At 37.2% G+C, this 13,362-nt stretch overlaps 1 long non-coding RNA gene across 2 annotated transcripts; it reads right to left on the bottom strand.

Moving 5' to 3' along the window:
- Nucleotides 1-217: 217 nt before the first annotated feature.
- On the bottom strand, nt 218-11,836 carry LOC132709404 (uncharacterized). 2 transcript variants are annotated; one of them, XR_009620405.1, is made up of 3 exons: nt 11,814-11,836; nt 11,144-11,323; nt 218-379 (listed from the first exon to the last, which is right to left on the bottom strand). It is a non-coding gene; the product is annotated as an uncharacterized LOC132709404 (long non-coding RNA). The 2 variants fall into 2 exon arrangements; XR_009620404.1 differs by lacking the exon at nt 218-379 and adding an exon at nt 6,344-7,541.
- Between the last annotated feature and the right edge of the window lie 1,526 nt (nt 11,837-13,362).

Here is a 13,362-nt window from a genome sequence, read left to right as displayed (position 1 = left end):
TATATCATATCATATCATATCAATCATATCATCTGTCCCATATAAATTGTGTGTGTGTGTCTGAGTTAGGGTACCAAAGAAGGTTTGAATGTATTAAAGAAGCAGCCGAGAATGAAGCATAAGTTCTTGCACTTTATATCACTTGAAAAATATTTTTCCTCATGCCAGTTTCCCAAACCTTCCTTGCAGTTCAATAAGCATTGCCTAAAGTAGCTTTAAGAATAACATTTTTATTTATTTAGTATTTGCAGTAGTAAGGATGGGAATAGGGGATAAAGCAGAGTCATTTCCTGTTCCTTTGAGAATCACCTTCAAAAGACCATAGAAATCAGGCTACAGGGGTTTTGATTGCTCTCTTCTCCTTGCCACTCTCCTTCTCCTAGAAAATAATTCATATTTTTAAGGTACTCATTGCTAGATGTACAGTTCCTGATAGAAAAAAAATGAATACTAATATAGACTATAAAGGCATGTGCTGGTACTTTCTGATAAAGAACATCAGCAGACAGGAACTTCTCATCTCAATGTAATGGGAGCAATTACAGAAATTCTGTGTGATTTCAGAGGAAAAGCTACTTCATAATTACATAAAAGAAATGAACGAGTTCCTTCCCCCTACCTTTTGTGACTAATAATAGCACTCTAAGCTTAAAGGCCCTCATTTTCTAAAACAAGTCACATAGTTTTTTCCCCCAGTAATTTTTCACAAAAGATACAGAATAATTTGCTGCTGCTGCGAAATATATCAGTGTTGTGTTTACTTATAACAAAAAAGGTTTCATTTATTTTGTTAGCATACCTGAACATTCAAAATGTATTCATTTCACTGCTCTCTTTCTTCTCTGTCTCTCCTCCCCCCCACCACCACACACACTCTTTAAACAGAAACTATTGGATAGCTGTTCATAGCTTAATGCTTTCATGCCAAGAAGAATGTAGCAAGGCTTCAAATTGTTTTTACTACCAGTTCTGTGGTGTGACTTGGTGGGTGTGGCATAGCTTGATGGATGTGGCTTGGTGGGCGTGGCAGGGGAAAATTACTGTGAAATCCCCATTTCCTCCCGATCAGCTGGGACTATGGAGGCATAGAATAGATGGGGCGGGGCCAGTCAGAGGTGGTATTTACCGGTTCTCCGAACTACTCAAAATTTCCGCTACTGGTTCTCCAGAACTGGTCAGAACCTGCTGAAACCCACCTCTGATCATGGTGCATTATAAACATCAAGCAGGTGTATCCTAAATTGAGAATTGGTTAACTGCTAGGATCACCAGAACTTTATAATAAATAAAGTTTTGCAGTTAAGGTTGTTGCCCTTTAAAGAAAACATAATTGATTAACTAGCAATACCATTAACAACTGCCTGTAACTTCTATCTGTGACTTGGGTTCTTTGTCTACTTAGATTATTTACAGTATATACCAGTGTCACAAAAGTCCCAGTCTTAAAGATGGTGGCAAGATTTAGATCTACAATCAGCATTCCTCTCTGCAAGGATGTTAGATTCATTAGGATGATGTTTCTCCAAACCCGGATGGATTGCAATAGATTTCTCTCCCCCACACCCGGCAACAAAAACTCTGTGAGGTATGTTGGGCTGAAAAGGGATAACCAAAAGTCACACAGTGAGCTTCCATAGTTGTGGGTTGACTTGAACATGAAGTTCCTGAGTGCTGGATTAATACTTTAACTACCGCACCACATCACAGGACACTTGTGTAATGATGTGATCCAAGTTAGGTGTGGATGATAATTAGTTTCACTTATTTTATCTGATAGTTTCACACTTCTCTGACAGGTTGCTTTCATAGGATGGTGCTGTGGGATAACCACTTAATCCCATGATGTTTATTCTGTGGAGTACTTTAAACCTTTATTTTATCACCATGCTTTTCAACATCAATCTGAAGCTGCACAGTGAGTTTATTCAGAAACTTAGAGCAATAGATCATTGTCATCTCATGACATGTAGCTCTCTATCTTTCCTTTTCTTCCAAATGAGACAGTAGAAGGGCTGAATGAGATCCACCAAAGCAGGGGTCTCCAGCCTTGGCAACTTTAAGACTTGTGGACTTCAACTCCCAGAATTTGCTGGCTGAGGAATTCTGGGAGTTGACGTTCACAAGTCTTAGTTGCCAAAGTTGGAGACCCCTGCACCAAAGTATACAGCTCAATTCAGAGGAGACAGAGGAGACTGAAGATAGTCTTCTGGCTGGCATTCAACTTATTTTTGAAGGAATGCACTCACCCCAAAAATTCAGATGCATAGTTTGAGACTGCCTCTAAAAACAATGAGAAATGTAAGTGCCTTCTGTGACGTAAATCATCTCTTATTAGACTAGGCTGGGACACAAAGTTATACTGTAACCACACTTGCATATAGATAGTCTTGAATGCTGATTATTTCTCACATAGATTAATGCAGTACACAGTGGACCTGTCCTAGAAGATAACATGGAAAATTCAACAAGGACACCATAATGCAACAAGAGCATTGATAATAACTGACCATTATGAATATGGTATGCCAATCTTATATAGTCTTTACTAAATCCCAGATTTTTAATAGACTCTGGTGTGAATTTAATCTATACTGCCCTGGGAATCCAAGTCTTAATAAGCATATCAAGATCAATATGATTCTTTGCACATAAAAACTAGTTGGAGCTATCATCACATCATCAAGGCAGCCATCTTGATTTTTTCTTTACTACATCCTGTGGACACTCCTCCACATATAGTTTATTTGTTTGGACCTGGCATGTGAATATATGAAATCTGATTTTGCTAACTCAAAATAATACATATCAGTTAGCTATTTCTGAAAACTGTTTTATTATAAAGGTGATACTTTGCTCTGTTCTTCTTTTCAGGAGAAGCTTTTGGTCATTTTTTAATTTCATGAAGTAAAGGGAATAAAGTCAAAGAGACATTATTTCTCTAATCTTGTATAATACCCTCCTGTAGTATTAAAATAACCCTTTCTAGCATTTTGGAAGCTACTCAAGACAGAATATTTTTGAAGAACATTTGGCTGAATTGTTTGTTTAATTCGGTTCACTTTGAATTACTGATATTGATTTAATTATTTACATCATTTTACCTGGTTTGATGATTGTTTATCTTTCATTATTACGACTATAACTTGTCCTTGTATTGTGATTTTGATTAGCTCTTTGTTGTTTATTTATATTTAGTATGGGCATTTTTAACTGCTATGGATGTTTTTGTTAATTGTGTTGTAAACCACCCTGAGTCTGTATTGAATAGTGGTTTACAAGGAGAATAAACAATTATGATTAAAGACAGTGAGGGCAGAAACAGAGTCCACATACAATATCTGCAAGTATACAAGAGCAAAAAAAAAGAAGCAAACAGTCCTAGATTGTATTCCCAAAGGATCAGGTGCAATGCAGTTTTGAGGACAAATTTGGACCACCAAGGAGAATCATTTAAAAAAAAATCTGATATTGGTCAGATATTACTTTAGTTCTGCTGCTGCTATTCTTCTGTCTTTAGAATCTCAGTACTGGTCTATTGGTCACCTTGAAATAGTGACCAGACAAAAAAAATCTATTACTCCCAAGTAAATTTCCCCTAGAACGGAACACTACACCTGCCTGACTCAGGTTTCTGCAGACTTTGGAAGCTCAGATGGTCATTGACAACTAAACCAGCAACAGAGATCTCAGCCAGCTTTGAGTTCTCAGTGAGTGGAAATAAAAATGAATAGACAAACTGCTGTTCCCAACACCAAATAACTGTGGTTTCCCTCTTTGAACATATTGCCTGTGAATGTGCGCTTGCAAAAATATGCTGATTTAAGAATAGTTAGAGAATAACTGTCCTTATGTCAAAATATGTTGTTGCTGCTTCTGATTAGAAGAGCCATAAAACTCTAGCCTTCCAAGGATTCTTGTGAAACCCTTCTGCAAACTCTAATCATTCAACAGCTTCAAAGATTTAGATTCCATTTGTTCTGTTTTTCAGAAATAATGTTTGTGAGCATAAGTCTTGCACTGATCATGTTTACAGTAAGCATTTCTTTAAAATACAGCTTTTAGCTCTTCTAAGGCTCCCTCCTCTTACATTAGAGAAATAAATAATAGTTCTGCTGCCTTTCTCAGAATTCCAAAAAGAGCTGTGTCTTTGTTCCAAATTGATTGCGCAACACAGGATGGCTTATCATCATTGCGATGCTAGTGTGAGAACTCACCACTACAAACAGTAAGAACAATGGTGGCTCCCAGATTCAGTGTCTAATGGTCACTCATCTGCACTCTCATCCTAATGCGCTCACTTTTTTGTTTAAATCACATCAGATTCTTCCAAAAAAATTGATGTAGCATACAAAGGCAAAAGAATCACTTCTGGCTTATCTTTTGAGTTCAACTCCCTCTTGCATTCTGTTCTGTTCTCATTCTTTGTGCATTCTCACTGAGTGTCATGATTACCTTGTAAGTAAAAGAGAAGCTGAGCAGAGTCTGGCCATTGGTTTTTTACTCACCTGGACCAGCCATGCATAATCAAGCAACTTACTCCTGCTGAATAGATGACCAACAGATGGGAGGGGCACTAAGGAACCTCCTTAGAATATATTAACTATTACTGCGGCAAGATGCACTTAAGAGAAAATACAGAAAAATTCTGAAGAACTCACTCCTACTGGTGCATACCGACCTTCCTCAATTATCAGCCGAAAGACTCAAATCAAGGAAGCCCCAATGGCACTTGCCCAAAATCTGTCCAACAGCTTTAACATCAATTTCCAATGGAAAACCAAGTGGGCCGCTGAACACCAGATATGGGTAGACCCAGTGGTGGGTTTCAAAATTTTTTACTACCGGTTCTGTGGGTGTGGCTTGGTGGGCATGGCAGGGGAAGGATACTGTAAAATCTCCATTTCCTCCCAATCAGCTGGGACTCAGGAGGCAGAGAATAGATGGGGGCATGGCCAGTAAGAATTTTTACTACCAGTTCTCCGAACTACTCAAAATTTCCACTACCGGTTTTCCAGAACTGGTCAGAACCTGCTGAAAACCATCTCTGGGTAGACCCCACAAAAAAAGGCACTAGGCTTTGAATTGCAATGGACAATCCTGAATAGGATTCGCACTTCACACAGCGTCTGCCAGGGCACTCTGTATAAATGGGACATAGTATCCTCCCCTCAGTGTGACTTTGGGGTCCCAGGTCAAACTGTAGATCACACTGTGACCGTCTGTAAGCTGAGGACATATACCAGTCCAATATCTGATTTGTTTTGTATAAACGATGTTGCACTTCAGTCGTTGGATGGCCTAGACATTGATATTTGAACATAGATATTTTTAACATTAATATTGAATGTGTTCTAATAATCTAGGTGAAATGTTAATATATATTGCTAGTCCATGTATGATATGCCATTTGCTTAAATAATAATAGAATTATATTTAAATTATGCTTTTTTTCTGAATGTGTATGAAGAGATTTATACAAATATTACACAAATATTGTATGTATCTTCTTTTTTTAACAACATACATTCTAATGGATACAATTCCTCTCTCTTTCTTAAGCAAATTTGCTAATTGACTTATTTATTTAATTTAGGGCTTCATAGTGGAGTCACTGAAAATAAGTAAGTCCTAAAGGAACTTCATGAACCCAGTCTTGAATATCTGACCTAGTTTTAAACTGAGTGACAGGAAAGAGCTGTCATGGATTTTGCAATAATAATTTATTTGGCTTAGAAACTAGGCATGATTTCCAAACATGGTGCGGGTATGAACAATTAATCCTGGAATAATATCAGTGGTGGGATTCAGCCAGTTCGCATCACTTCAGGAGAACCAGTTGTTAACTTTCTGAGCAGTTTGGTGAACTGGTTGTTGGAAGAAATCATTCTAATGTAATAAGAGAGGCAAGGCATGAAAATGTAAAGATTGGTCGAGTACAGTCACATCCTGATGATATCAAGTCTCCCTATAGCCATGGCTCCTTTACATATTTTAATTAAAGTAGAATGCTGGGCCATGTAAAGACAGAAAAATGAAACTATTTATTTAGTATATAGCCTGCCTGGCTTTACTACTTATCATACCGCATGATGAATAATAAAATACAAGGCTTTTCTAGAGGTTTGAGGCACAGTTTTTCCACATCTTCTTTTTCCCTTTTCTCCTCACACTGAATTATGATGCAATTGAAATTCTGGGCACACTTAACCAAACAGTTCCACTGAACAAAACCGAGCTTGCTTTTGAGTAAGCCTGCCCATAGAACTTCATAGCACATTATAAGATTACCTATAAGTGATAAGCAGCTATTACTGTTGTCATAAAAAAGGAAGCACACAGGGGAAAATAACTATTTATTTTATTTATTTAGTTTGTCAAACATGTACAAGATAACAGGTATAAGTATAAACATGGACATGAACACAAGAAATGAGTACAAATAAATGGAGACAGTAGGACAGGGACGGTAGGCACGCTGGTGCTCTTATGCACGCCCCCTTTACGGACCTCTTAGGAATTGGGTGAGGATCACGGTAGACAGTTTAAGGTTGAAGCTGTGGGGGTTTCAAGGATGTAACAACGGAGTCAGGTAGAGCATTCCAGGCATTGACCACTCTGTTGCTGAAGTAATGAAGGAATCAAATAAAAAAGAGTGTTTAGGTGGAGAGAGCGAGAGAGGAAGAAGGGCCCATTTCATTTCCCATAGTCAGTGACATTTTCAGTCAGGGAGCTGACTTATTGGTGCATGGGAAGGCAGTAATATAAAAGTAATTCCTTCAGAAAATCTCTAATGCAGGTGGCAAAAGATCATCTATGCATGAACCTTAGACAGAAGGGAAGTATCGGCATGTGAGAACCTCAGCAAATTTTCAACCTACTAAAAGCTGTCCTGGGGCCTTTTTATTGACTGACTTGCCAAACTGGCTGGTTTTAATAGTAATTTCCCATAATATCTCTGACATAGTATTGCTTCATATTAATGATGGTGTTCACTAGAAGAGGAAGAAACTGATTAGAGGAAATCTTGCCTACGGACCCAATGAACCTAGAGCTATTACTGTGAGAACAGGTCATCAGGTGTAAATAGAAGCCAACTAATGAAACAACTATGGAAATAAAACAATCTGGGAGTTATGGATCCATGTGGAAAAACAGCTCCAGCAGTATAGGCAAGACTGTTCTGCCATGTAATAATGGCTTCACATTTCTAAAAAGAAAAAGAAGATAATGTTTCATCCCCAAAGAAAGAGATATTGGTGAAAAATTGCTCATTTGTGTACACCACACACCTTGTATGTGTATGTGGGAGAGAGAACAGTGCAATGCTGCTATGGAATTAAGCAACCATATGAAACACTAGTTCTTTGTTATTAACTTGCAGAGCACAGGGCATACAAGTACAGTACAGTGTGACTTCTCCAAACCAGCATGGAAGTTCTCTTTTCTGTGCTGTAAAGATAACAGTTTTGGTCTCGATGAGAAGAGACGATTAAATTTCACAAAGCTTCTTTTCTCAGAACTCTCCGATGGGTAGCCTTGTCCTGAGAGGAACAGAGAAATTTTCAGAGGGACTGGCGGTTGTCCTCTTGCTAACATGTGAAATGAACGTGTGCTTAATTCAAATTCTCTACAACAGATCCAGGAACTCAAAACAAGGAGAAAAATGTTTTCTCCTTCAGAAGCTGCAATACTTTCAAAAACTCTGAGGGAGGTGGGCAGTTCAGAAATGTGAAAAATAAATTAATTAGTAAAAATTCTCTCTTTCTCTTTCTCTCTCTCTCTCTCTCTCTCTCTCTCTCTCTCTCTCTCTCACACACACACACACACACACACACACACACACACACACAGAGAGTCTCTGACACACACATACACAGAAATACACAAACAGTTTTTAGAAGGGAAAAGAGCCAGGACTGAGGATTAAGGTGGTGCCTTATTCTGGATTCCCTTACGTGAGAATGCTTGTTTTTCGAATAGATGTTTAAGATAAAGTAAAATGGAGAGAATGTGGCATAAGGTCACCTATGAAACTGTTAGGAACATCTTGTCTTCCCAGACCAGAGGAGGCCATATCCGCATTGCTGGCAAAGTGACACTGTCCATGCACACACTGTTTTTGACAGTTATATCAGAAGCTTGAAACCATTCCCCCTTTCCTGAAACCTCGCATTGAATTTTTATATATGTGTGTGTGTGGATATATACATATATACACTCTGTGTGTGTGTGCGTGCGTGTGTGTGTGTGTGTGTGTGTGTGTGTGTGTGTGTACAGAGAGCCACAGCCAGAGCCAGAGACGGAGACAGAGACAGAAAGAGACAGACACAGAGAGAGAGACATAATTCTGCCATCTCACTGAAGATTCCTCAAAATGAGGTACACACAACTTGCAAACACACAAACGTGCAAAACTAAATTAAAATAAACAACCCAAGTAAAACATATCAAGAAATGGAAAGTAAGAAGAAGAAGAAACAAAAACAAACCATTTTAGCATACTTCAGGTGATTATAAAGCTAGTAATATATCTTTTCAGACCGTTTTGTCTTACACAATCAGAAGGCTCCAGGAAAATTAAAATGACCTATGAGATTGCTAGTAATTCTCACAGACATCCTTAATAACTAGCCCAATATCTCACACAAAAGCAGTGAGATTTGTTGATCTCATGAGATGTTGGTCTTTAAAACAACAATAACAACAAAACCATAAACCAATTATATACACTATTTTGTAAGGATTAAGAAAAGATATAGATGGGAATTAAAAGGGACAAACAGGACGTGGAAAAGAACAAGATAATTATTCTATAGGCATAATGCATAATAATAGGCATATAATGGCAAAAGGCATTATCATTTTCATTCTCTTTTTCTTACTTTCTATTGTTTTGTTTGTTTGTTATACCTTTACTATATTGAAAAAGTAATATAGAATACAAATATAGATATTTAGAGAGATATAAACAAATAATATAGATTGGAGTTCCTGAAGACATCATTAATGGGAATTGCAGGTTTTGCCGTCCCTGGAGGATTCTTGTCAGACCATTCAGTAAAACAAAATAGTAAGCTTACAAAGTTAACACCTGTCTGAAGGAGGTCGGGGAGTTTGTGTGAGCACAGCAGTGGTATTCCCAGGGCCTGTTCAATTCAAAAGATATGTGGAATCAGAGTCCTGGTGAGACGGGCATGAAGAGCAGAGTATTTGATGCAGCACCAGCCTTGAAGCTGACAGAAAACCTGTTGCAAGTTGCTTTCTTTCATATGGACGTATTCAGCCTCCAAGATTTCATTGTAGAATACAGGGATTTATAACATATTTACACTAATGGGTAGCATTGGTTAAGCTCAGCTGCTCTTTTCTTCCCAATAAATAACTGCCATGGCTGCTTATTCACTGAAGTAAAAGCTAGGTTTGTTTCCAGAGGAAAGTGCTAATAAATAATGGCTGTGCTCCTACAAACGTCTAACAATACAGTCACTGATGTTTTACTCAATATTGTAATAGGTTATCTTACAATCTTTAATTCACAATGTTGGGCATAGCATCACTTGTTGGTAGTGTAAAGTCAGTTTGGAGATCAGCACACATTCTCTATAATCTTTGCATTAGTTGCTATTTTCAATAAATAATATTATACCACTTATTAATTTTGAAGCTATTCTTTTATGGAACTAAAAACACCACAGGGTGCTGCTTCTTCAGTTGAAAAGGCTGTTAGAGAACAAAACTGTCTCACCATCTGCTTTCAGCGGTTTGAACTATATGCCAGGCAATACTTCCCTGCATAAAATGGCAGGATGTGTCACATTCATATGGATGCATTGCATACACACTTATTTATGTCCACATAAAGAGATATCAGCTTTCCTCCCTCTCTTTCCCAAACACTGAAAACTATGAGAAGACTGGAAGAAAAGGAACTGTATATAAAACATGAACCCTCCCTCAAAAAGCTCATACTATGGTAGCAAAGGCCAAAGCAATACCATTTTTTGTATCTTGGAAGCCACTAAGACCCTTGTATGCAAAAGCATACAAATGTGATGAACAAAATAATAAACGAACAAAAGGAGTAATCACTATAAGAAAAAAAGCAACTCAACAAATGTTGAAGCATACATTTGCATCCAGCATCCTGGTTATATGCTGAATTAAGAGGAAATAGATTAATAGTGTTTTGTTTAAAATTATACATATACAAATCATTTGGAAAAGATTTTTTTAAAATGAACTCCAACATTATTTCCACATGATAAAACATGGTTACCAGGCTCAAATTTTGTTTTAAACCACAATTTCCTTTTCTAAAAAAATATTCCTTTGTTAAAAAAAATATAATAAAATGCTATTACAATATGATAAAAATTCAGATTAAGAAAAATAATTGGTTTCCAGGACAATCCGACATATGTAAAAGCATTACATATGAAAAGGAAGCAGGGATTTTTAGTATTAGTAAATATGAGTCAGCATATGACTACTTAACAACAATAACAACATCACAATTTTAGACTGTATGGACGTATAAATAGTATTGAGATCATGAGATGTAATTATACTTTCTTTTTTTGCTCACTCAGCTGTTCCGGGCAGCATAATTTTTTTTTAAAAAAAAATGTCTGGAGGTTGTTGTAGAGTCTTGAATTCAATTTTATAAGGAAAGATTGTAGGAACTTTAAATTGCTAAACTGTAATTAAGTTATTATAAAGAGGTAGTACAGTAAGAGAATCGTTTGAAGGAACATTGCATAGATAGCAGGGCCAATTTCTTTGATTCTGTAGTTCAGACTTTGATCACATTTTGGAGTACCCATTATTATTTCATATTCATTAAAAGTACTTGGTTTGCAATTAGATCTAGTTTGGTCAACAGGTTAAGGTGCTGGCCTCTCCAAATCAGGAGACTGTGAATTCTAGTCCTGCTTTAGGCATGAAAGTCTGCCTGGGTGATTTTGGGTCAGTCACTTTCTCTCAGCTCAGCTCAGCTCACCGGGCTGTTGTTGTTTGGAAAACACAAGGCGGAACCAATAATATGTATATGTATATTTGCCCTTTTGAGTTACTTATAAAGTAATAAAGGCAGGATGAAAATTGAATAAATAAATAAATAAATCTGATATAAAGTTTGATCTACCTGATTACTCATTCTGATCCCAGGGAGAAGCTGTTGATGATGGTGTTCCCATATATTTGTGACTGTCATTTTTTTCTGGTCCAAGCTTTGTTTTCAGTTGCCTTCTAGGGTCCTGTTTTGCTTTTTTAAAAATTGTCACTTGTAGAATTTGCTCAGCTGCTTATTTGGCCTACTGTATCTCTAGTAGATAATAAAAAATGATAGAAAACAGAGTCCCACCTCATTAACTCTCAAACTGAGTTATTAGGAATGTAAACTAACTAGAAAACAAGGGCCTTGAAATTCTTTTCATTTCTTTCTCTCTGTGTGTCTTCATTGCTCTCTTCATTGTTTTCAGAATAACAAAGCAAGATAATTTATTCCCACTTCTAGCAAATTTATATTTTTAATGTTTATATTCATTAGGAAGTTATAAACTCAAGAGAACTGGAGGTTAGAAAAGACTAGTTTATATGTCAAATTAATTATCCATTAAAGGAATGTTATGCCTGGAACTTCTGAAAGACACTCACAGGCCCAATAGCCATTTGGCTCACTTCTAACCACCTCAAAGCTTAATGGTTTTTTTTTAAATAACATTTTTTTTTTTTGGTCTCTTGAAATTGGTATCTCTTATAATTCTTACTTTAACTAGGCAGTTTTATTGTCTCTAATGAAAAAGCTAATTCACCTCATGATGTCAACTACCAAACTAAATTGGACGGGGACTTCTCTAAGTGAAAATCCTGAGGCAACTGCCCCATTGACTTCCCACTGGGGAAAAAAAAAAGGCTTTGCAGATGGACAAAATTATCAGATTTCTTTTGAAAATTTGTCACTTTCAGGAACAATAGTTGTATTTCCCACCAAAGGTCAGCAATATAGAAAGTCTAATGTTAATGAAGGAGAATATTTGTAGGTCAGGGTTGAAATTAGGGGTCCTTGGTGCTTTCTGAGCTTGGGTTCCCCCCCCCAAGACATTTGATTACCCAAACTAGTACTGATGATATCATTTTGTTTGTGTAATGAAACATCTGCAAGAAAATAACCAAGCTCAGAGAGTACCAAGGACACCTCAGAATCTAATACTGTACATTGTTGTGGACTGAAAATCTGAAGGATGGCATGTCTTGATGCCATTCATTAGTTAGGAAATTAAGGGCCATTGATAGGCTGTACCCTTTGTTGTTGGGAACAGGAAAAGCAATCTGGCCTCTTCCATTATTCAAAGAAGAAGGAAGTGCAAGAACCTTCTTTTGCCCTTCCTTGCGAGACAAAGGACTCAGTTTCTATAGTTTTCTTGAAGGCCAGAACATGATACTAGTTCAATCAGCCTAAGAACTGCTCATTGCTATTTAAACAAAAACTCCAGGAAGGGAGAGGTAGACATCTTGCCTGGCTAGATGCCAGTCTAGGTCCATCATTTCTTTTCTGGCATTGAGTAATAAGCTTGCCACCTCTTCCTTTTCTCCACCCTGTTTTCCGTTTCTTGGAATGGCTTATCATTTTAGACTATGAGCCTCTTTTTTATGCTTTGGGAGATAGTGTATTTTATTATTTTATTGTGTCAACTTTTCTATTGGTTCACTCTTTTAAAGCTGTAAATAAGCTTGTTAGCTTCCAGGTTACAGGGTTAGGTAAAACTTTAGAAGCAATACATCAGTAAAAAAAGATAACATAATAGAATCCAATCTATCTGATGGGGTGATCAAAACTCCACCTGTTTTTTTGTATGTACAACAACAACAACAACAACAAAACCCAGCTGGAGGTTCACTTTTTTATTGTTATAACCTGAAGACACCTCTACAACCAGAAGGAACAATTGTTGGCTGACTCTGTCTAGATTTAGGGGCAGAGTCAGACCAAGTCAGCACTTTCCGAGAATTTTCTAGAGAAGAGCAGGATGTTGGCCAGACTATGGAATACCCCCATCCCTCAAGAAGAAGTAAACCAATTCCATAGTACAGGTAATCCTCAATTTACAACCACAATGGAGCCCAAAATTTATGTTGCTAAGTGAGTCAGTTGCTAAGTGAGCTTTGCCCCATTTTACAACTTTTCTTATCACATTTGTTAACTGAATCACTGCAGTGGTTAAATTAGTAACACGGTTGTAGAATAGTGGGTGATTGAAGAGACAGAGGCAGATCTTCGACTTCAACTCTTTATTTGAACAAGCAATAACTCAGTAACTATCTGTCTGACAGTTTGCCCTTTTATAGGGAGCTGTCAGATGG

Source organism: Pantherophis guttatus, chromosome 6, assembly GCF_059756535.1.
Source record: "Pantherophis guttatus breed Tessera chromosome 6, ASM5975653v1, whole genome shotgun sequence".
NCBI classification, from domain to species: Eukaryota; Metazoa; Chordata; class Lepidosauria; order Squamata; family Colubridae; genus Pantherophis; species Pantherophis guttatus.
This window is presented reverse-complemented; position numbering and strand designations above follow the sequence as displayed.